We start from the raw sequence: 24,075 nt of genomic DNA on the forward strand, positions 1-24,075 counted from the left end.
CTAAAGTTTTGTGAGGATTGAATTCTCATTTAAGGCACTAGTGAAGTCCTTTGAGTATTCTTAATCAATTATTCCCTTGAAGCCCTTCTAAAGTCTTCAGAGATTCTCAATTTAATTTTGTTGCTAAACTCGATAGTCATCGAGTTCATTTTCCTCCCACTTGTCGTTTTGGAAATGTGTTACTTTCCAGAAAGACACCACTTAGAGCAAAAAATACTATGTTCTCAATTAGGTTGTGGAAGTAATGCCCGTAGTCTCACTTGAATGCTTACAAAGAGACCTGTATATTGTCTTTGGGTAAAACTTTGTTATGAAACAAACAATTAGCTCTCACTTGGGCTACCATAGCCCTTGTTGAGTCACTTAGCTCCCACTGAGCCAATGAACTCCCAATGAGCTAGAGCCCTAGACATATACTTGAATAGAAGCTAGAAACTATTTCTATCCATAACTGAATATGGTGTCCTATCTTAGCTTCGACAATTTTGTTTAGTGTAACACTAGTCATTTGTGCAAATATTTATGAGCTTTATAGGAAGGGATGTGATCCATCATGATTCGAATCATTTCCAAATGGCATCGAGGTCTCCGTTAAGACATACTATATTCTTTGTGGAGCTCATTATGAAATTTCAATTTCATAAGTTTGATATGATCACTCTTGGCTCAAGCAAACATCGCTCAATCTAATTTAGACGTTTTGATATCTTGCCAAGTCAAATATATACATCACTCAACTTTTGAGCTACTCAAGGTCCAGTTTGTTCACATTTGATGAATATAGCCATATTCTTTCAAATTCTTGTGAGACATTGAAGTAATGGAATTCTCTTTAGCTTTCGAAGTCAATTGTCTATACCAAGCACAATAGTTCCTTTCTTTGTCTTCAACAAGTAAGACTTGCTTGTCTTAGAACGATTCCAAATCGATCAACTATCAAGAGTCTATCTAATAGAGCCTTGAATATGTTCTTGTCGATGTGACATTGCTAAAGATGTTCGGAACACAAATCATGTCCATGACTTGAACTTTGTGAGTTTTCATGTTAGGGAAATGTTTTGTTTATAATCAAGCATTCTTGACTCATGGTTTAGACAACCATGCCATTCAAATAAAACCCGTAACTATTGCTCTTTTACTTTTAAATGTGAGTCTTTCCGTGTGTAAACGGATTGTTGGCTGATTGTGGAACACAATAACCGTTATTTGTTCCAGCCTTAGCTTAAAAAGGTCTTTAAACAAAACAAATGACCTTACAACTGATGTAGCACTATTTGCTTCATTCCAAGCTTGTAAGTCAATAACTTAGCTTGGCTTCAATGGTTTGAGTTCACTTCCAAAGTGGAACACTCAAGCAGTATCCAATACTTGTGAAGATGACGAGTTGCTTAGTTAACATGAACTCATGGGTAGAAAAGGAATCTCATCCCTTTTCTTTGTTCTTTGTTTCCTATATTTCTTATCATACATTATCTCATGACTTTTAGGAACCATTTTTTTAAGTGTTTTGGATTTCATACTTTGTTAGGCATAATTAAGCATCTAATGCGCCGCAAACAAAGTTCCATCTTTTCCTTTAATTCGTACTTGAATTACTACATCAATGAGTCCTACTCATTAGCGTATGAAGCTAAAAGATATGTTGGTTGTCAACTATTGACAATTTGAGCTTTAAACTCAATATTTCATGTTCATCAAAACTACCTAGTTGTAACACCCCCAAATCTCCCTCTACGGAATATGTAGAAAAATACGTATAAATACCGTAGAGATAGACTTAGGCGTATTACCGCCGCGTGAAAACGCAAGGCTTATACTTCAAAATACTTTTGCAGCGGAAATTCTTTATTCTTTATTAATAATACTTCAAATAAAACTGTTCATAATTTATGACACAAAAACAACTCTAACTTTTTCCTAAGCTAGGTGAAATTCCCGTGGACTCCCATATGTATCAATCAACTTCCACCTGAAAAGTTTCACCTGCTTACCAGAAATGGTAAACAGGGCAAAGCCAACACAAAAGCATGCATTAGCAAATTGTGCTAAGTATATTATGTGTGAGATAAGTAAAAAATCAATTAAATCATGTACATTTAATTCCAATAATTCCAACACATTCTTCCGAATATCATACTCATGTAAGAACTTTTACAATTCAATTCTTTCAAGACAAGTTTAAAACTCAATCGATTACATTTCAAGACCAATTCCTCACTAAGTGTGCACACCCCCCAAGTGGTTTACTTTATGAACAAAGCCAATTTTGAGGAAAGGCAAGGTCATGCAAAGTCCATAACCTTCTCTAATCCATTCCCTAAGTGGGATTCATAACCATATCGATTGATTGCTTAAAAGCACCATTTAAAAATCCGTTACACTTGGACATCAATAATCTTGTAAATCATTTTTAATCCAATCCTTTTTAATAATTTTAATCGCAATTCAAAGTCCCTTTGATTAACCAAAATCATTAATTTCAATCCATCATAAAACATAATTTCATATAATAAAACATAATTTCATATGGAACATAATAAAACATAATTTCACACGGGACGTAATAAAATATAATTTCATACGGAACATAATAAAACATAATTTCATACAGAACATAATAAAATATAATTTCATACGGAACATAATAAAATATAATTTCATAAGAACATAATTTCTTAATTAATCATATTTTCATAAGAAGCATAATAAGTCATAATTTCATAAGAATTGTATCAAAACATAATTTCATAGTCAACTTTTGAAGGTATCAAACCACATAACATACCTTGATCGTAACATGAGCGATTCACACAATTACTTCACTTAATCACGAACACCCTACACATTATTATAACCTTAATTATAAGGCTATCAAATAAGCACAACAACTTAACCAATTAACCCTATATGTGCATGAATTAATTATAACTTATTATTATACTTTAATAAAATAATTTTCTGTTTTTATAATATATTTTAGTCAAGAAATAATATACATGAAATTTAATTATAATTTTTTTTTAGAAATGTAAAACAAGTTTATGAGAAAAGAGAAATTGAAGGATGAAGATGGAAACCAAGGCAAAGGAGGAAGCAAGGTGGCGGCATTGAGGCGGTGGTGGCTGGTGGTCGCCGGTGATGGTGGTGGCCAAAAGTTTGAGGGAGGAGAAGAGGAGAGGAAACCGTGAGAGAGAGAGAGAGAGAGAGAGAGAGAGAGAGAGAGAGAGGGAGAGAGATAGATAGATAGATAGATAGATAGATAGATAGATAGATAGATAGATAGATAGATAGATAGATAGATAGATAGATAGATAGATAGATAGATAGATAGATAGATAGATAGAGAGATTTCTTGAGGTTTTTAGTGTGTGTCTTGGGGTGTTTGGAAGGGTATTTATAGGTGTTTAGGTGATGGGTTTATAGCAATTTAGGGTTGTATAATTTATGGTAATTTCAAAGAATGGAAATTAGGGTTTAGGAAATAATTAAATGTATGGAAGAATATTAGATTTTATTTGGTCATGAAATTTTTGTTTAGCAAGTTTTGAGCTTGGAGTGCAAGTATAGAATAAGATCAAATAAATTTTAAATTTAAGAGTAGAAATAAGGAATATTAAAGGATTTTTATTTTTAATAAAATAAATTAAAATCATTTAGAAAAATCATGAGTGGCCGAAAATATTGAGCTCAATATTGCTCAATAATTTCGGTCCCTCTATGTTAATTTTATAGATTTTGTAAAATAATTTTTATGCCTAAATTCAATAATCGAATAAAATTTATTTTGTGAAAATTAATAATTGGGAGATAAAATCAGATTTTCGTTATTAATAACCGAAAAATATAATGAAGAATTTTAGTTTTATTAGTTTAGGAAATTAGTCTAATTTATTAAATAAATTGGGGTGGCCGAAAATATTAACTTATAATTATATATTTTATGAAAATAATTAATTAAATCAGATTTTTATTATATAAAATCCGAAAATACCATTTAATTAGTTTAGGAAACTAATTTAATTAAATAATTTATAAATATATTTCATGAAAATAATTAATTTGGAAAGATATTAAAACAATTCAGATTTTTATTATATGAAATCCGAAAAATACAATTTAACTAGTTTAAGGAAATTAATTTAATTAATTTATTTTAACCGAATTAATATAATTTCGATTTATCTATTTAATTTTTGAGAAATCAAAAATTCTATTTATAACATAGCTATAAAATGGTTTCATTTATTGGATTATCCATTTTAAATAGTTTTGTAAAATAATAAGACAAATAATTTAGGCGCCAAATTCAAATATCATTTTGGCTCCAAAACTAAAATACTCCTTGGAAAAATAATTAATTTAGAAAATACGTCAAAACTAAGAGACTAAATATTCTTTAATTCAAAAAATACCTTTCAAAAATACGGGGTATAACACTAGTATTTTGAGTACATGATATCCAACCGTCCTTTCGGACTTTATTCATAAAAGTCAATTATGAGAAGTTGTATTTTAGAAATGCCTTTTCTTTCCTTGAGAACCATTCTCAAACGATTTCCTTTTACCAATCGTTGGAAACATTGCAATTCGATTTAGAATTCTACAAATATAAGTGCAAAGTATAACCATTTATCAAGTTAATGACATAATAAGTTTGAAATTTAAAGCATACATGAAAACTTTCAATCTTATTAAGCGTCTTATCCACGCATTAAAATTGTCCCTTTTGGGCGAGAATAAAACGATTCCAAGATCCCAAAAATCAGAAAGTGATTAAGCTTGCTTTGGCTTGTCTTAACACTTAATATTTTAGGGTAAGCAATCCAATTGCTAATAGCTCTAAGCTACTCTTGGTTCGATAAAACGTCGCATCTAATGCTTCCTTGACATTTTATCTCCATTGCCACGACATCTAAGGACTCTTTACTGATATCGTTGAGCTTTACCAAAACAACATGTATACCTAGTATACCTAACGTTCCTAGGGAATTAGTGATGCCTCTCTTTGGCGTAGCCCATCACATAGGCACATTAGTTCGGTAAGTGTTATTCTTGGAATGACAAATTTTAGCTCAATTTTATAGGGACATAGGGTTTCTATGTTGGTTGATTTAAGTGAACTTAATTAATCATCGCGACATTTGAAATCCTAAACATGCATCTAACATTGTATTCACATATGTAAGCATAATTATATATAAAACATAATTAAAAGATGCATTTGGAAACTAGCATGATCCCTTGATTCTTCAAGTCGTCAAGGGTCTTCGATGCACCATCTTGGCGTGTCTTTATAGAAACACCGTTTTGAGACATCTCCGCCAAATATGCAATTACTAGCTACTACGACTAGGATTAATCTAAATATTAAGGTACAAAAATACGCAATGGTGCGCATACCGTATTTAGATTTACAAAAATACATGACGGATCGCAGTTCGTATATACTATCCTAATCGGGCCCCACTAGTTGCGATTTTCACAAAACCTGTGAAACAATATACATTCCATTCCTCCATTCACTATATGTGAATGGCCCATGCATTTTACAACAAAAAACAAGTAACAATGCATAACGCGCACGAACTAGCAACTAAGTTAGGTGGTTAATCCAATTAACGCGCCTAATTAAAACTAGTCAAAGTTTTTTAACACTTTATGTGATTAAGACGCAATTAGTTCAAGTAATTAAAGAAGCGCCCACTAAATTCCGCATCCTACTTAATTAATCCAATTAATTAAGCCGGTTAGCCTATATTTTGCCAAATTATTTTGCAAGGGCCGGAAGAATTGAGGCCTAGCCTCGTTAAAATAATTAAATAAAATAATTAAAACGACCACAATAACGCAAAACAATAGCCCTCAACATGCCCCAAGTGCCTAGAATCAAAGCCACGGGGCTAGGCTTGCTAGGCACTAAGGCCGTTGCATGCTTGCCTAGGGTGCTGGGCTGTCCACCATGGCTGCCTTGCAGTACCTAGGTGTTGTGGCTGTGCGTGCTGGCATGCCTGCCTAGCAGAGCACGCCATGCTTGCTGGCACCACATGCATTGTAGCAAGGTATGCATGCTTGCGTGCATGCTGGGGCAGGCGTGTGCTGGGCTTGCTGTGGCTCGCATGCCATGCTTCCCAGCAGCACTTACGGGCACCGCCTCACAGCACACGCATCTTTGACGCACAACCCATAGAATCAAGCGCAACCTTGTACACACATCGTAGCACCATGCACCACACTTGTACACACTAGCGCATCTATGAGGCAAGGCAGCCCATCACGCACCTTGGCAGACACATGTGGGCTGCTTGAGTAGCCCGACTAGCCTAAGGGCGTGGCTTGGGCAATTTTGCCTCGATTTGCTTGCACTTGCCTTAGGATTTTAACTCTCGATTTATGTATGATAAAAATTAATTCTATATTTATTTTAGAACCAATTTAGAGAAAAATGAAAATAAAACAAGTCCAACTTAATTAAATTCAATTTTAATAGTGCACAAGCCTAAATTATTCAAGAATCATTCTTTAAATCAATTCAGGTCTATCTTCATGCTACAAAATTGAAGGGCTATAATCACAATTAACTTAACCAAATATAAATTAATAATGAGATTTGACAAAATTAAGTGGGCTGGAAAATTAAACCCCTTCATCCAATGAAAATTATATCTTCCAATATAAAGATTAATTAAATTTCAATAACAAGTTTTGAACTTTAAGGACTTTAATCAACCCAAAAATGATTAAATCCAAGAATTGGTTCGATCAACAAGGAATTTAGCAAGAAAATTTCCAACCAAATAAACAATTAAAGATTGGATCTTTGAAATACTAGGGACTTTAAAAATTACAAATTCACCATAAACACTCACACTTGAAGCAATTTATTTGCAAAAATATGAAAATATCAAGTTTATGTTAAAAATGAACTCACTAAATTAAGCACCAATTATGACTTCATAAACATGCTTAATAAGGTTTATAATTGCAGTAGATTAGTGATGCAACCATACATTTAATCTACCTTTAACATGCCATAATTAATCAAGGTTTAAAGATTTAAAATTTTTCGTCAAAAACAAAAAACCCCTTGAAAAACATGTTTTTGGGTGGATTTTGGCTTCTGGACAGTCCTCAAAGACAGTCAAAAGCGATTTAGAACATCGATTTCTCCCAAAAATCACTATATTTTGAGTCGAAATCTGGGTTCGTAGGCCAAAATTAGTATAAATACGATATTATAACTAATTAAAACGAGCTTCTAATCTAATTAGAAAGCATAACTAGAAATTTAAATCCATTTTAAATCACCTTAATTAATTATTAGTTACAAAAATTAATGTGAGCGCGGCTCCGATACTGTTGTTGAGTTTTGTAGAGTCCAACTCTACGCGGACGAGAAACAGGCCTAAGACCCGCCCACTAATTAAGGCAACTAAGCATGCAATCACATAAATAAACAACAATTAAGAGAGAAAGGGAAAAGACGTTCATACCCTCGATGCGTGCTTCGCTCCTACAGAGCTCGGACTTCAAAGCCTAAGCTCCGCAAGCGCGAGAGCCTCCAACGAAGTCCACCCTCGAGACCCAACCCGAACGGTCTTTACCCCGAAGGTTAGTCGAGGCTAGACTAAGAAAAGACTAGAGTATTACGAACTTAAAGGTTTTCTCACTAATGATGAGATGCCTTATTGAGTTCTACTCAAGTGGTTTTTCCCAAACCCAAAACTTGGGTATTTATAGGGAAAGGAGACTTAATTCTTCCTTCTCCCATCAATGTGGGAGAATTGCATTTTCTCAATCATAATGCAAAGCAATCAACAAGCTCCAAGAGGCAAAGGGAGGGACAAGGTTGGTGAGGACCACCATAGGGGGGGGGACCAAAGCATCTTGCTTCCCAAGCATAATCTACCAAGGATCGGTCCCCTCCTTGACCCATGAGCAGCCCACGCATAGCTGACAGCCAGCCTGCCTTGGCTGCCAAGGCTGCCTAGCTGGCGCCTGGCACCTTGGCTGGGCTGGCTAGCCAGCGTGCATATGCATGCACGCAACCAGCAAGCCACACACGCAATGTGGGCTGCTGCTGCTGTGTAGCGTATGCTAGGTGCTGCATGGCACACAAGCATGCTTATCCTCAGCACATAGCATGCTGCAATGCCCATCACGTAAGCATGCACAACTACAGCACATAGCACGCTGCGATGCTAGGCGATGCTCCGATGCGTGGCTGTGTGCGAGAGGCTGCGATGCGTGAGGCTGCTATGCTAGCACACATCGCCATAGCATAGCACGCATAGGGCGCTGTTGTTGTGCTTGAGCTAGCGATGATGCGGATAGGTGCGTGGCGTAGCACACTAGTACGCTAGCTGCTAGTATGCTATTGGCCTTATGCATCAGCCTTGCTAGCATGCTTGTGGTATGCCTAGTGATGTGCATGGCATCTTAAGCTAGCCTAGCACTCGCATTGCTAGGAAAATGCGAGGGTATGGCTTAGCTCAAACTTGTTGCTTGCTTGATTTCTCATCTTGTCAAATTCTAAATTCAACTCGACATGCGACGCTTGATCTCGACGCTCTAAGCTCGATATCCGACGTCTTTGTTCGTAATACTTTAACGACTCATTTAATCCTTCGGATTAATTCGTCGTCTCGGATCGGTTACTCGATTGGGTGTGACCTGAAGGTTCAGTCAAGATTAAGCTGTAATTTTAATTATACATCAATATTACATATCGGAAGCGACCTCCACCTAGGAATTGCGATCACTTGACCTTAATGAACACTTAGCTTTCTAATAATTCAGAACCCTCTTTCAGAATAATACACTTGTTGGAAGGAAACCATTCCTTTCAAAACGGACCCCACCTCTAGCAAATATTTTGAACACTAGTCTAAAGTTAAGAGACATCCAACGGGTAAACCAATAACATGTGAACCGGCGTGTCTCCGATCATACAATCTCGTAACGCTAATATACGGCCTAATGAGAGCAAAATGTCACAACACGTCAAGAATACTCGATATACGCATATAAAATTGACACATCCCTCTCCAAACCACCTTTCATTAAACACATCTCTAGGAAAAACATGAACAAAACTCCTAAGCACGCAATAGATACGAGGTGAGCACTTTTCCTTCATTGCGCATCCAATAATAATCAAGATTGCAAATTAAATAAAAAGCAAGCAATAACACAAAAACTGCAATATCTTAAATAATTCACCAACATCTTAAAAAAAATTAACAAAAAAAGTTCATTGAGAATTTGAAACCATGGCCAATCATCAAGTCTTCAATACCTAACTATCCTCATCAAAATCTAGATAACATCATCTTCAAATAATAAAAAATCAAAACATCGACAAACCAATAAATATTTCTCAAACAAATAATTAGAATTTTGTTGTAAAACAAAATATCAAACACTCCAAAAAACCTAAAACCCAAAATTTCTATAATCAAGCTCTAGATACCAATTTGTTAGGAAATAGATGAGGATCGATTGATTTAGGTTATGTGTTTGATATGCGCTAAACATAGATAACAATATATTATACATAAATTTGAGAAATAAAGTAGAAAATAGATGAGATGAACATAGATATATGTTGTTCGGTCAACAGGAACTATGCCACAAGGTAAGGGATAGCCTATTCTTGTTAGCTTTCATGGAGGATAAACAAGAGAGATAACAAAAGGTGACACAACACTCTCCATCTCATTAAATCTCTCAAAAGCGGAGTTACATAAAGGCTTGAATTGGCTAGGCTAATTAATCAATATTTAGGACTTCTAATCGTCCACCCAACAGCTTCTTATATAACATAAGAAAACCCTAAAGAAACCCTATATTATTCCCCAAGTATACTCAAATAGCCGTCAAAGAAAAGATATAATATTAGGAAATATCCCATAAATTATCCTAGAAGAACCGAACTATCGAGCTATAGCTCGGCAGCTAGCTCAAGCCTGCCGCAAGTCTTCAGAGGGCCGAGCTATAGCTCACTCGCTTAGAGCTATAGCTCGACCGCTCGTCGCAATTTGCAGCTTCGTCAGCTTTTCGTAAAACAGCCATAACTTTCTCGTTTATTATCAGAATTGGGAATATGACCTGTCGTTGGAAAGTTCATGAAACAAGCTATCACCTCCAACTTGAATCACTTCTGGATTAATTGATATGTGCGTTTGAATTTGACCCTTTGCCATTGTACTAGATTTCAAGTCATATTTAACAAATCTCCACCTTGAATTGAAATCTATCAACAAACCAAAAAAACCAAAAAATTACGAAAGCATCTATCCATACCGTAAATAAAATTGCCAAAGAAGTCTCGGAAGGAACATACCCCACCTCTAACAAATAATTTGAGCACTAGTCTAAAGTTAAGAGACATCCAACGAGTAAACCAATAACATGTGAACCGGCGTGTCTCCGATCACAAAATCCCGTAACTCCAATATACGGCCTAACGAGAGAATAATGTCACAACACGTCAAGAATACTCGATATATGCATACAAAATTGACCCATCTCTCTCCAAACCACCTTTCATCAAACACATCTCTAGGAAAAACATTAACAAAACTCCTAAGCACGCAATAGATACAAGGTGAGCACTTTTCCTTTATTGTGCATCCAATAATAATCAAGATTGTAAATTAAATTAAAAGCAATCAATAACCAAAAAACTCCAATCCTGAATCTGGTTTCCCAAATAATTTACCAACATCTCAAAAAATTTCAACAGCAAAAAGTTCTTTGAGAATTTGAAACCATGGTCAATCATCAAGTCTTCAATACCTAACTATCCCCATCAAAATCTAGAATAACATCATCTTCAAAGAACAAAAAATCAAAACATCGACAAACCAATAAATATTTCTCAAACAAATAATCAAACACTCCAAAAAACCTAAAACCCAAAATTTCTATAACCAAGATCTTGATACCAATTTGTTAGGAAATAGATGAGGATCGATTGATTTAGGTTATGTGTTTGATATGCACTGAACATAGATAACAATATATAAAACATAAATTTGAGAAATAAGGTAGAAAATAGATAAGATGAACACACCGATATACGTGTTCGGTCAACAAGACCTACTTCCACAGGGTAAAGGATAGCCTATTCTTATTAGCTTTCATGGAGGATAAACAAGAGAGATAACAAAAGGAGATACAACACTCTCCATATCAATATTTAGCACTTCTAATTGTCAACCCAACGAATCCTTATAGAATATAAGAAAACCATAAAGAAACCCTAAATTAGTCCCCAAGTATACTTAAATAACCATCAAAGAAAAGATATAATTTTAGGAAATATCCCATAAATTATCCTAGAAGAACCGAACTACCGAGCGATAGCTTGGCATCTAGCTCAAGCCTGCCGCAAGTCTTCATAGGGACGAGCTATAGCCCACTCGCCTATAGCTATAGGTCGCCTGCTCGTCGCAATTTCCAACTTCGTTAGGTTTTCGTAAAACAACCATAACTTTCTCGTTTCTTATTAAAATTGGGCGTATGACCTATTGTTGGAAAGCTCATGAAACAAGCTATCACCTCCAATTTGAATCACCTCAAGATATCTTCTGGATTAAGAAATATGTGCGTTTGAAGTTGACCCTTTGCCATTGTACTAGATTTCAAGTCATATTTTACATTTGTTATACTCTCTTTGAGTTCGATTTATTCTCTCTCTTGATTCAATCAGTTGTACGACTTTGAGGATTAGGCCAGCAGGTGAAGGAACAGATCAAGCTCACAAGCCTATTTATTATACCAAAACTTAGTCAGTTTCTTGAATTTTTGACTCCAAATTCACCTCCATTCATTGTTAGATTGCCAAACACATTTCACTTAATTTTCCTAAAAATTTAGTCCAATTGCACAATATATCATAAAATGTCACATCTAACAAAGTGAATATTCTCTACAAACTCACATTCGTTAAGCATTATTATTTAATGTCCCACATGTTGCATGGTTATTCAACAATAATCATGCTTTAATATTCTTTGCTGCAATTATATTTACGGAATGGTTGTTTAGAAAAAAATTATGGAATGGTTGAACATAATTATTCCTAATGTTTTTGTTTAAGGTACTTTACAAACCGTCACACTAAAGATTTAGTGAGCTTTTTTTTTCGTCAAGGAGAAGGACCCTGATCGTACCTCAACCCTTACGGATTTGTTGGCCCGGCAGGTCAGACACTTTCAGAGTGAGGGGAAAGGATAAGGGACCTCCACCCTTAAAGTATCTCAAAATTCATGATTGGAAGGTGCAATCTTTCCCAATAGACCAAGCTTAGCTTGGTAAGATTTACGGAGTATAGTTTACACTTTTATCATGTCTTCATGTCCCTTCAAATATCAACAAGTCAGTAAAACTTCGTTTTGTATTTTAGTGATGAAAGTTCTCAAAAATCTCAATTAATTAGGTTGGCTCATGCTCTATACCATTTCTAACACTCCCAACTAGTGCACATTATTTTTAGGTTATTAAAGCTTAATATATACTTTGTTTTTTTTGATGGATTTATATTTATATTATAATCCCTCCACTTTTTTTTGATGGATTTATATTTATATTATAATCCCTCCACTCTTTTTTTATCATTTTGATTTTTGTTGTGCATGGGATTTAATGTAAGCATTAAGCTTAAAATGCCTTAAAATATGTGTTATAATAAACAAAATACCACACAACTCTGTTTATTTTTTTTTCCTTATATATCAGTAAGTAATTAGATTATGTGGAAATGAAAATTCTGAAAATTCCAAACTAGATCACATGACAGGGAATAAAATTAAAAAAAAAGAGTAAAGTGCAAGAAGTAAAATTAAAGAAACATAATCATGATGTAGTTTTTCATGTTGTTTTATAGGTAACGAATAGTAAAAGAGCTAATATAAAAGGGTGACATAAAATATGCTACAGTACAAAATAACTTAATCTTGACTGAACCCTTAGGGTCACACCCAATCGTGTAACCCAACCGAAGCGACGAAATAATCCAAAGGATTAAATGAGTCAATAGAGATTTACGAACAAAGACGCCGGATTACGATCTTAGAGCGTCGAAACCGAGCATCGTACGTGAAGTCGATTTTAGGAATCGACGAAGACAAGAAAAATAATCAAATAATATATCGTGCTAAAATTACGAGGATATCATAAGCCCTAGCCATGCCTCGGATCACAAGCAAGTGGCTATAGGCTGCAAGCATCGAGGAACCGAGCACCCGCATCCCCGCAAGGCCTAGCTAGGCTGGTCGTAGCTTATGAGGCTGGTTGGGGCTGCTTCGTGTGCCTACGCGCCACAAGCACCCAAAGCCATGCTTGCGAGGGGCGATGCTGGTTCTGCTATGCTACTGCTGCTGTTGGCATGCGGGTGTGCGTGGGCTGGTGGTGGCATCCATAGGCTTGCGGGCATAGGCTAGCATGCCTAGCCTTGTGGCGCAAGGCTGGCCTTGTTGCCTAAGGCCGGGAAGCTACCCAGGCTGATCGAGTAGGTGGGGAGGGCAAGCCTTGCCTTTCTCTCCAAGGCCAAGGTGGTCCTCCCACCTACTCCCTCTTTGTATGACGACACTTGTCATTTGAATTCATGGCTATTTAATTTAATTTGGAATTAAATTAAATTCTATTTTTCTATTTTACCAACTATCCCACATTGAAAGATGATGGGATTTCAAGGGCTCGATTCCCTATAAATACCAATCATTTGGCATTTGGGAAAGATATTTGAGTTGGTGAACTTTAAGGGATCTCCAAGAAGAGAAAGCCTTTGTTCTAATAACTCTAAGTTAGTTTTGGTTAAGCCACGACTAAGCTTTAGGGTAGGGACCGGTGCGTTTTGGTAGCAAGGGTGTGAGCCGTTGGAGATTTACACACTTGTGCAACTTGAAGCTTTCAAGTCCGAGTTCGAGGTTGAGCGAAGCATGCTACGAGGGTGAGCATTCTCTCTCTTCTCTCTCTCTTCTCTTATGTTTATGTTTATATTGCATGCTTTTATTTATGTTGTAATTATTATGCGTGCGATTCGGTTATTGGGTTTTGTTTCCGCACGGTGTCGGACACTGCAAAATGCAATAGCGGTATTAGAGCCTCTTGCATTTAATTTTTACAACTAAAAATTAATTAAGGTGATTTATATGGATTTAAATTTCTTGTTTTGCTTCCTAATTAGATTAGGAGCTGGTTTTTAATTGAATTAAATTCGTATTTATGCTGATTTTGGATTATGGACTCCGATTTTAACTCAAAAATAGTGAATTTGGGTGCAATCGACCTAGAAAGTGGTTTTTGATGGGTTTTTAGAGGGGTTTTTTGTGAAATTTTTAAATCCTTAAACCTTAATTAATTATGGCATGCAATTGTTGGATTATGTGTTTGATTATACCATTAATCTTCTGCAATTATAACACTTATTAAACATGTTTATGAAGTCATAGTTGGTGCTTAATTTGGTTAGCTTTTATTTTCACATAAACTTGCAATTTCATATGTTGCAAATTAATTGCTTGGAGTATGAATGTTTATGGTGAAAATGTATTTTTGAAGCCCCTAAAATATTAAAGATTCAATCTTTAATTGTATATTTGGTTAGATCTTAACTCTCTAAATTCCATAATGAACTATTTTTTGATATTAATCATTTTTGAGTTGATTAAAGTCTTAAATGTTCAAACTTTTAATTGAAATTTTACAAATTTGCACAAGTTAGGGATGGAGAAATTTTTCATTGGATGATTGTGTTTATTTTTCCAACTTCTTTTGTCAAATCTCATTATTAATTTATGTTGATTAAATTAACTGTGAGAAAAACCCTCAATTTGGTAGCATCAAGTTGAGCCAAAAAAATAATTTAAAGAATGGTTCTTGAATTAATTTTGGTTTGTGCCCTAAAATTGAATTTAATTCAATTGGATTTGTTTTATTTTCATATTGCTCAATATTGATTTTAAAAATAATTTAGAATTAATTTTATGTCACACAAAAATTATAATAAAATTCCGAGGCACAAGCACACAAATCGAGGCATGAAGCCTTAATTTATCTCTCGTCCAGTTGGGTTGCTTGCGCAACCTGCATGTGGCTGTCGAGGATGCGCAACGTGCTTGTGCGTTGGTGTGTGCGAGCTTTGGTGCGGCAGGGCCCTTGCATGTGGTACGGTATGTGGCTGCTAGGCAGCACGAGGCCGCATAGCAGCATGGCCTTTGAGGCCACCACTTGCGTGCGTTGCAAGCACGGTGCTAGGGTCAGCATAACGCGCAAGCGATGCTGTCAGCCGCTAGCACGTGGCTTGGCGCAACAATGGCTGTACAGGGCAGCACCCACGCATGGCAGCCCGTGGCTTGGATGCTATGCACTCGGCCGTAAGGGGATATTAATTTTGTGATTTTGCGGTTTCTCGTTTGAATTAAAACGAGGCTAGGCCTCAGTTTTTCCCGGCACTTGCAGGATTTTTTGGCAAAATTCTGGGTTAACCGGTTTAATTAATTTTAATTGGATTATTTTTAATTAAGTTGGATGTGGAACTTAGTGGGAGCTTCACTAATAGTTTTGAGCTATTATTATTGCGTTAATTCACATAATCGGATAACAACTTTGACTAGTTTTAATTAGGCGCGTTAATTGGATTAATCACCTAAGTTAGTAACTAGTTTTATGCTCGTTTTGAATTGTTGCTTGAATTATTTGTAAAATGCATGGGCCATTCACATTAGTAAATGGATGAATCGAATAGATATTCTAATGCAGGTTTTACAAAATGGCAATTAGTGGGGCCTTACTAGGATAGTATATACGGACTGCGTTCCGTTTTGTATATTTGTAAATCTAAATACGGACTGCGTGTCGTTAAGTATTTTTGTACTTAAATTATTTAGATTAGTCCTAGCTTGTCTAGTAGTTGCATAACTGAAGGTGATGTCTCGAAGGCCCTTGAAGAATTAAAGACTCAAGTTCAAGGGGTCATGCTAGTTGCCAAATGCATCTTTAATTATGCTTTATATATTTTGCTTATATAATTGCGATGTTAGATGCGTGATTAGGATTCCGACTGTTGAATGATTAGTTTAGTTCACTTAAATCAACCAACATAGAAACCTTATGTCCCAAAGAAAATTGAGTTAAATCTGCCATTCCAAAATGACACTTACGAAACTAATGAGAATAGTAATGGGCTATGCCAAAGCTAGACATTACTACTTTTCCTAGGGAAGTAAGGTATGTTGGTGCGCTTGCCAAAGCAAGTCATCACATACACGTTAGTTTTGGTTAGACTCAATGATATCAGTAAGGAGTCCTTATATGTCGTGGCAATAAAGTTATATCGTCAAGAAAGCATTAGATGCGACGTTTTATCGAACCAAGAGTAGCTTAGAGCTATTAACAATTGGATTTCTTACCTTAAAATATTAAGTGTTAAGACAAGCCAAAGCATGCTTAATCTCTTTTTAATTTTTGGGATCTTGGAATCGTTTTATTCTCGCCTAATTGGGACAAATTTTAAATGTGTGGATAAAATGCTCAATAAGATTGAAAGTTTGCATGTATGCTTTACATTTCAAACTTATTATGTTATTATCTTGATCAATGGTTATACTTTTGCACTTATATTTGTAGTATTCTAAATGAAATTATAATGTTTCCAACGATTGGTAAGGAAATCTTTTGAGAATGGTTCTCATGGAAAGAAAAGGCATTCTAAAATACAACTTTTATGGCTTAGTCCGAAAGGACGGTTGGACATCATGTATTCAAAATACTAAGTAGTTTGATAAACATGAAGTATTGAGTTGAAAAACTCAAATTGTCAATAGTTGACAACCAACATATCTTTTCACTTCATACACTAATGAGTAGGACTCATTGATGTAGTAATTCAAGTATGAATTGAAGGAAAAGATGGAACTTTGTTTTATGGCGCATTAGATGCTTAATTATGCCTAACAAAGTGTAAAAGTCAAAACACTTAAAGAAATGGTTCTTAAAAGTTATGAGATGATGTATGATAAGAAATATAGGAAACAAGGAACATTGAATACGAGATTCCAATTCTACCTAAGAGTTCATGTTATTGTAGTTCAACTTAGCAACTCATTATCTTCACAAGTATCGAATACTACTTGGGTGTTCCAATTTTAAAGTGACCTAAAACCATTGAAGTTAAGCTAAGTTATTGACTTACAAGCTTGGGATAAAGCATGTAATGCTACATCAGTTGTAAGGTCATCTGCTTTGTTTAAAGACCTTTTAAAGCTAAGACTGGAACAAATAAATGGTTATGATGCTCCATAATCAACAAACAATCCGTTTACACACTGAAAGACTCACATTCAAAGTAAAAGAGCAATGGTTCTTGGTTTTATTTGAATGGCATGGTTATTTATGCCATGAGTCAAGAATGCTTGATTATAAACAAACATTTCTCTAACATGAAAAGTCACAAGGTTCAAGTCATGGATATGATTTGTGTTCCAAACATCTTTAGCAATGTCACATCGACAAGAACGTACTCAAGGCTCTATCAAATAGACACTTGATAATTAATCGATTCGGAATCGTTCTAAGCCAAGCAAGTCTTACTTGTTGAAATCGACAAAGAAAGGAGCTATTGTGCTTGGTATAGACAATTGACTCCGTAAACTAAAGAGGATTCCATTACTTCAACATTTTCAAAAGATTTTGAATGAATATGCCTATATTCATCAAATGTGAACAAACTAGATCTTGAGTAGCTCAAAAGTTCAGTGAAGTATAGAATCGACTTGGCAAGATATCAATTCATCTAGATTAGATTTAGCGATGTTTGCTTGAGCCAAGAATATGAAATTGGAATTTCATAATTAGATTAGATTAGATAAAGGTTATGAAATTGGAATTCCATAATTAGCTCCACAAAGAATATAGTATGTCTTCACGGAAACCTCGATGCCATTTGGAAATGACTCGTATGATGATGGATCACATCCCTTCCTATAAAGTACCTAAGGATTTGCACAAATGACTAATGTTACACTAAATAAAATGTTGAAGCTAAGAAAGGATACTAAATTCAGTTATGGATAGAAATAGTTTCTAACGTCTTTTGAAGTATATGTCTAGGGCTCTTAGCTCAGTGGGAGTTCATTGGCTCAGTGGGAGCTAAGTGGCTTAATTAGGGCTAAGGTAGCTCGAGTGGGAGCTAACTGTTTGTTTCACAACAAATTTTTACCCAAAGACAATATACATGTCTCTTTGTAAGCATTGAAATGAGAATACGGGCATTACTTCCATAAACTGATTGAGAACATACACTAGGCGAAAAAACGAATTCCCCATTGGTTCAAACCCCCCCTTTCCCACCGATTTTGAACCGGGTTGTATTTGGGGGGTGCTAAAACCCCATAGATTTCGCACCGGTTCAAAACCAGTGCGAAAAATGACTTTTCGCATTAGTACTAGGTGAGAACCGGTGCCAAAAACTAGACTTTTCGCACCGGTTTTGTCTTAGAACCGGTGCCAAAAGTCTCCAAAAATATTTTTAAAAAAACTTTTAGCACTGATTCTTTTCCAAAAACGATGCCAAAAGTGCCCCGAAAAAAAAAATTATTTTTTTGCATTTTTTTCACTGAAATTGTACAAATACTTATATATAATCATAATATACATAAAACACATATATTTTCTTCAATATTTGTGTCATACATCCATTAAAGAGCACTACATCGTTGATAAATAGAATAAAAACTAAGACAAAAAAAACAGCAGACTACAGCAGCTCCCACTGACCCTAAGCCTGCAACAGAGAATGAGACAGCACAGCCACACCATGACCAGCAACCCCAGCAGCAGCTACAAGCAAAACAGCAACCAGAAGCTACACCACGGCTAGGCAGCCAGCACCAGACCCAGCACGAGCTGTTAAAACAAACAGACCAACAGCGCAACAGTGCAACAACAGCACAAACATTTAGCAACTTGTCAACAAAGCAGCACTGAACACAGCAGCGCAACCGCAACAGCAGACAGCAGGCAGAACAGCAGACCAGCAGGCAGCAAACAGCAGACAACAAACCTATACATAAAATCCTAAGATTAAACATTTAACAATTCTAGGAAGAGTTTTGTACATACTCCTTGTAGTCGGGGTAAGGTTACTTACTATAATTATCTTAAACATAACCCTATGATCAGAGAAAACCTCAATATATTCTGCCTGCGGGGAACAAGCCTAGTACCACCAGTAATAAAATCATATCCTTCGCATTTTTAAAAAAGATTTGGCATATTGAAGCCTAGGATAAATTCACAAGTGCTTAAGCTGTTGTCTGAGAAAGGAAAAGGGAATAGGTTTTTTTTTTGTTTTTTTTTTTAATTTGTTCCTTGACAGTGGAAGATGAAAGTGGAAAACAAGAATCAGAAACAAACCAAGAAAATGGGCCGGGTGTAATAAGTCAAAGGAACTTGAGAAGAAACAAAAAAAGGGAGATAACAGAAGGAAAAAGCACTTGTGAAAATGGATAACGCATCCGAGACTACTTCACAAAGACAGTAAAAAGTGTGCAAGGATTACAAATATTATCTGTGAATATATTCGAATTAAAAAAATCAAAATTTGTTCAAGATTACTATTAGTTGTATCAAGTTTTCTGAAAAAAAGGACTCAATACAGTTATCCAGCAAGACACACGACTCTGGTAATTTTGAGGTAATTACAGACATACGGGCATTTCATTGACACAAACCAAGCAAGAAATTGAAAAATAAATGTCGGTTGAAAAAAAAGTAAGTAATAACAATATTTACCCTTAGACTCCAAATTCTGAATCAATAGTACTTGTATATTGATTTCTGACAAAAGACACTAAAGTGAATAGCTTGCTATGAATGCTATCACTTGACCTCAGTTGTGTCCAACATGATGTTTGTGCTTTTCTGGCATAACTGACCATTGAGATACAGTGCAAAAGTGCAATCAGCTTCATCTAAATGCACTTAGAAGTTAGAAGTAAACATCAAAGTTTTTTAGAGAACTTCATTTGGATTGTTTAAAAGTTTTAGTATAATCAGCTCAAAGAAACATTGATTGCCTAAGCCAACATCACATTGAAAAGATTAAAAACTACAGATGTATACATAAATAACAACCCTTCCCTAGCTTCCATAATTTAATTATCTAGAGGTAGATAGGGCACTAATCTCGTCAAATTTATGTACGTTTAATCTAATTCAGATAGAAGAATATCAAATCAACTAAGTTTACAAAACAATGAGAGAAGGCTAACTCACTCTTCATCGTAGTTTTCATCCTCTGACCTCTCCTATTTGCTGATTGATGCTCGCTTGTCAATTGAGCAGCATCGATTGCAACAGTTCCCATCTCAATGAGGAACCACTCAGGATATTCATCATGTGCCATTTCTCTAACAGGCTCTGCTGCAGTATTATCGAGTCCCAGGTCTGAAGTTGTGGGAGCAGTACCATCTGCATCTGCAGCAACCACTCCTTTATCATTAAAAAACACTATCACATACGGAGTATTTTGTTATTTGCAGTCTCTCACATACAGAGTATTTTGTTTTTTTGCAAAGCCTGTTGGCTATCTGCTGGCTGTTAGCTGTTGTCTGGTGGTGTTGTGCCTGCCTAGTGCTTGCTGTTGCTGCTGTTTTACCTGTCAAAGTGATTTATAGAAACGAAATTGTAAATGCACACAAATAAACACTCCTAGACAATTAGTGCTCCCAAGAGCTCAACAGGCAACATTCAACTTCGTATATATGTTTGACACTGGATGCTTTTCAAGGAACAAGATTTACCAACCCAGCTAAAGTTTTCTTTAGCATCAACCATTATAGCTAACATTTAGATTGTCAAAAGCTCAATTAGTAACAAGACCGCCATAAAGGGAAAACAAATCAATGAGAAGCATCCCACTAACTTAGCATCCAACTAACACTAAATGTAGCCCTTTTATAAATATGAGTAATACAATAATATAGAGTACTACTTAGCTTAATTCGAAGAATCTAAACTAGTAAAAATACCAGGCAAAAAAATAAAATAAAATAGTGATAAATTGATCAGACTTACCCTTATCGGTAGTCTTCATTAGAACAATAAGACCCTTAGAGTTCCTGCTGCTGTGATGAAACAAAAGAATTACACTTAGTTTTATAATTTACAAATAGAAAACATAAAAATGATTGTATGATTTAGACTCCCTGACCAACACACAATCTTTCTATGTCATTCGTTCCTGCAATAGTGGTCATTGTGATTGGGACACGCTTTTCCAATATTTCCCTAATTGATTTTGGTGTGGCGATATTTGTTCATGGAATTAGAATTGACTGTCTTATACTATAATAAGTATCATCAGTTGAAATGACTATTAGTAATCAATCTTTTTGTGTTTTCATACCATAAGTTGTACACCAATTTCCCACTTCTAAAGAATCAAATTGACCTAGAAAAAAAAAATCAACCAATACAGAAAACACCAATATTCTATTCACTATAGCAAGAATTTAACTTAGTTCCGCAAAATAAATTTTAAATTTAACTCAATGGAATAAAAAAAATTTCAAAATTTTCAACATATACAATAACAAGAGTTCACGAATTAATATTAACAACAATAATGTATGTACATAAATTGAAAGAGACCTGACAAAATTGACTTGCATGACATTCTTCCAATTAACCCTTAATTGGAAAACCCTTAATTTCTTCCAATTAACAGCCTCGAGAAATTAGAAAACCCTTAATTTCTTCCAATTAACATCAATTGGAAAAAATCACTCAAACATAGAACAAATTCACGAGCAAATCCATTAAAAATCAATCCAATAACACATGAATAACACAGCCAGATTCGACAACCCTAAAACAACAACAACAAAATCAACCAACAATTCATCAATTGCAAAGAAGATCAAAATCAAAAACAGCTAAAAAAAAAACAAAATCAAAACCAAAAGGAAGCGAAATCGAAGCAAACCAGGAGCAGCTTCAATGGAGGTGAGAAAGCTCAGATTCGGCTTCAATGAAGAATATAGAGCACGATTCAATGGAGGCGGAGGTGCTGCTTCAGTGGAGTGAGAAGGCGGAGGTGCTGCTTCAATGGAGTGAGAAAGCTAAGGCAATTCGGGATTCTGGATAGAGAACGAAGGCGAAAACGAGAGGGAAATTAAAAGTACAGAACATGGAAAGAAAGAAGAAGAAAAGCAGCACGATTTTTTTTTTTTTATTATTATTTTTTTTTTATATTTCATAATTCGCACCAGTTTGAACCGGTGCGAAAAATATGATTTCGCACCGGTTTATTAGGAACCGGTGGGAAAAGTATTATTGATCAAAATGTGAACAAGGCCTAGACTAAGCATAGAGAACAAAGGAATCATGCTTCCCTCTAAACCCAGCCAAAACAGCCACGTCCTCCCCTTTTGCTTTAAATCACCACCCTAATTAGCTCCTCGTGATTCCTCGAAGGAACCGGAGAAAGTAATATTTTTGAGGAAATAATAAAGGTATCCCGACATCTCAATTACGCATAATCTTTCCATAGGTTTAAAAAGTATCTCCCTCCACCGTTTGAAAACCGAACACCACTAAAGTCTAAGGGTATTAGAAAGGTTGTAATGTATTGGCAACGGGTAAGGTAGGTGAAAACAATTTAAAATGTGGAGTTAAATCCTAAATGAAGCGCAAGAATCACGACTCTCAAAAACCAAGCTTAAGAGATGCAGTTCACATTCCACACGAAAACATTGATTCACACTTTTACACATCACCAACTCTATATGATATACACACTCAAACGACCTTTTTCAAACTTTAAAACTTTTGTTTGAATGTCCTCGCCTTTTTCACAATTCGGACGACTTTTTTTCTTTTGTTTTTTCTTTTTTACTACTCCTTTTTTTTCTTTTTTTTATAATTTTTTATTCAAACAAACTTTCATATTACATCTTTACAATTAAGCTCACTTTCAAACTTGCTCTAACCAACTATCGATCATAATTCTTGATTAATAAACAATAGGCTCAAACAAACCTAGCAAGGTAAACGCTTCACAACCTAAGGGTTGGTCAAACATCGACCATCGGGTTTGTAACATGGGTAACCAAGAATGGAGATAGAGGCTCAACATGGTTAGTAAGTAGGATGATGTAAAAAGAAAATTAATTTGTAACAAAACCAAAGGAACAAAAATAAGAAAAATGAAAAAGGTTCCCTCTTCCTCCTTTAAAAGTGTCAAGTCGGTCTCGGGAGCTACAAGTCAACACAAAGATCGAAACATGCGTAATCAAGGATCTAAATATGCCGCTCAAAAAGAATGATGAAGGCTAGAACAAATAAAACCTCACGGGATTCGGAAACAAAGCAACTACCAATCAAGGGGATCAAATCCACAAAGGGAAGCGACTCCATCTTACCACAATTCAATGGCTTAGAGTTTCACATGATAACAAACATTCTAACCAACTATCTTCGCCTAGACTCATCTACATTGATCAACAATAGACTCAAACTGTGTATTCATCACTGGCTTAAATAGAAATAGACATTCCACACACATTCATTCACGTTTCAAATCCAAATATGGGCATTATTCCAAAAGTTTTTGCAAATAGGCAAGTTTATCACGATTCAAAAATATAGGAAAAGACTATGAGGCAAACCATATAAACTAGACTACACATCCTCATAACAGAAGCTTTTCCTATATTGCACATATATATACACAACTAAGTAATCTAAACAAGCTAAATGGCTCATAAAGAGGCATGAAAATCACATAATAATCCCAATCGACAAACAAGTGATCAATTGATATCAACATCAACGACCCTAGGTTCCTTAGAACCGATCAAACATCCTCGAACCATTCAACTTCTTCCTAAACTAAACTATCCTAAGCACACAAAGAGAAAAAGGAAAAGATCTCACCAAATTTGCCTCCCGGGAGCTTTAATTTGCGGCCATAAACTGGTTCTGCTGGCATGCCGCTTCTTAAACGTTCCTAAGCTGCAAAAAGAAGATACATACTAACAAACAAATTTAGATTAGTCCTAAGAAAGC

At 35.4% G+C, this 24,075-nt stretch overlaps 1 long non-coding RNA gene across 2 annotated transcripts; it reads right to left on the reverse strand.

Annotated features, from left to right (window-relative positions):
- Window positions 1-18,644: 18,644 nt before the first annotated feature.
- LOC110735070 lies at window positions 18,645-22,428 on the reverse strand. Of its 2 annotated transcripts, none has more exons than XR_002513982.1 (5): window positions 21,992-22,428; window positions 21,082-21,131; window positions 20,559-20,662; window positions 20,281-20,481; window positions 18,645-18,909 (listed from the first exon to the last, which is right to left on the reverse strand). It is a non-coding gene; the product is annotated as an uncharacterized LOC110735070 (long non-coding RNA). The 2 variants fall into 2 exon arrangements; XR_002513981.1 differs by having other exon boundaries at window positions 18,645-19,066; window positions 21,992-22,427.
- Between the last annotated feature and the right edge of the window lie 1,647 nt (window positions 22,429-24,075).

This window comes from Chenopodium quinoa, unplaced genomic scaffold (genome assembly GCF_001683475.1).
Source record: "Chenopodium quinoa cultivar QQ74 unplaced genomic scaffold, ASM168347v1, whole genome shotgun sequence".
NCBI lineage: Eukaryota > Viridiplantae > Streptophyta > Magnoliopsida > Caryophyllales > Amaranthaceae > Chenopodium > Chenopodium quinoa.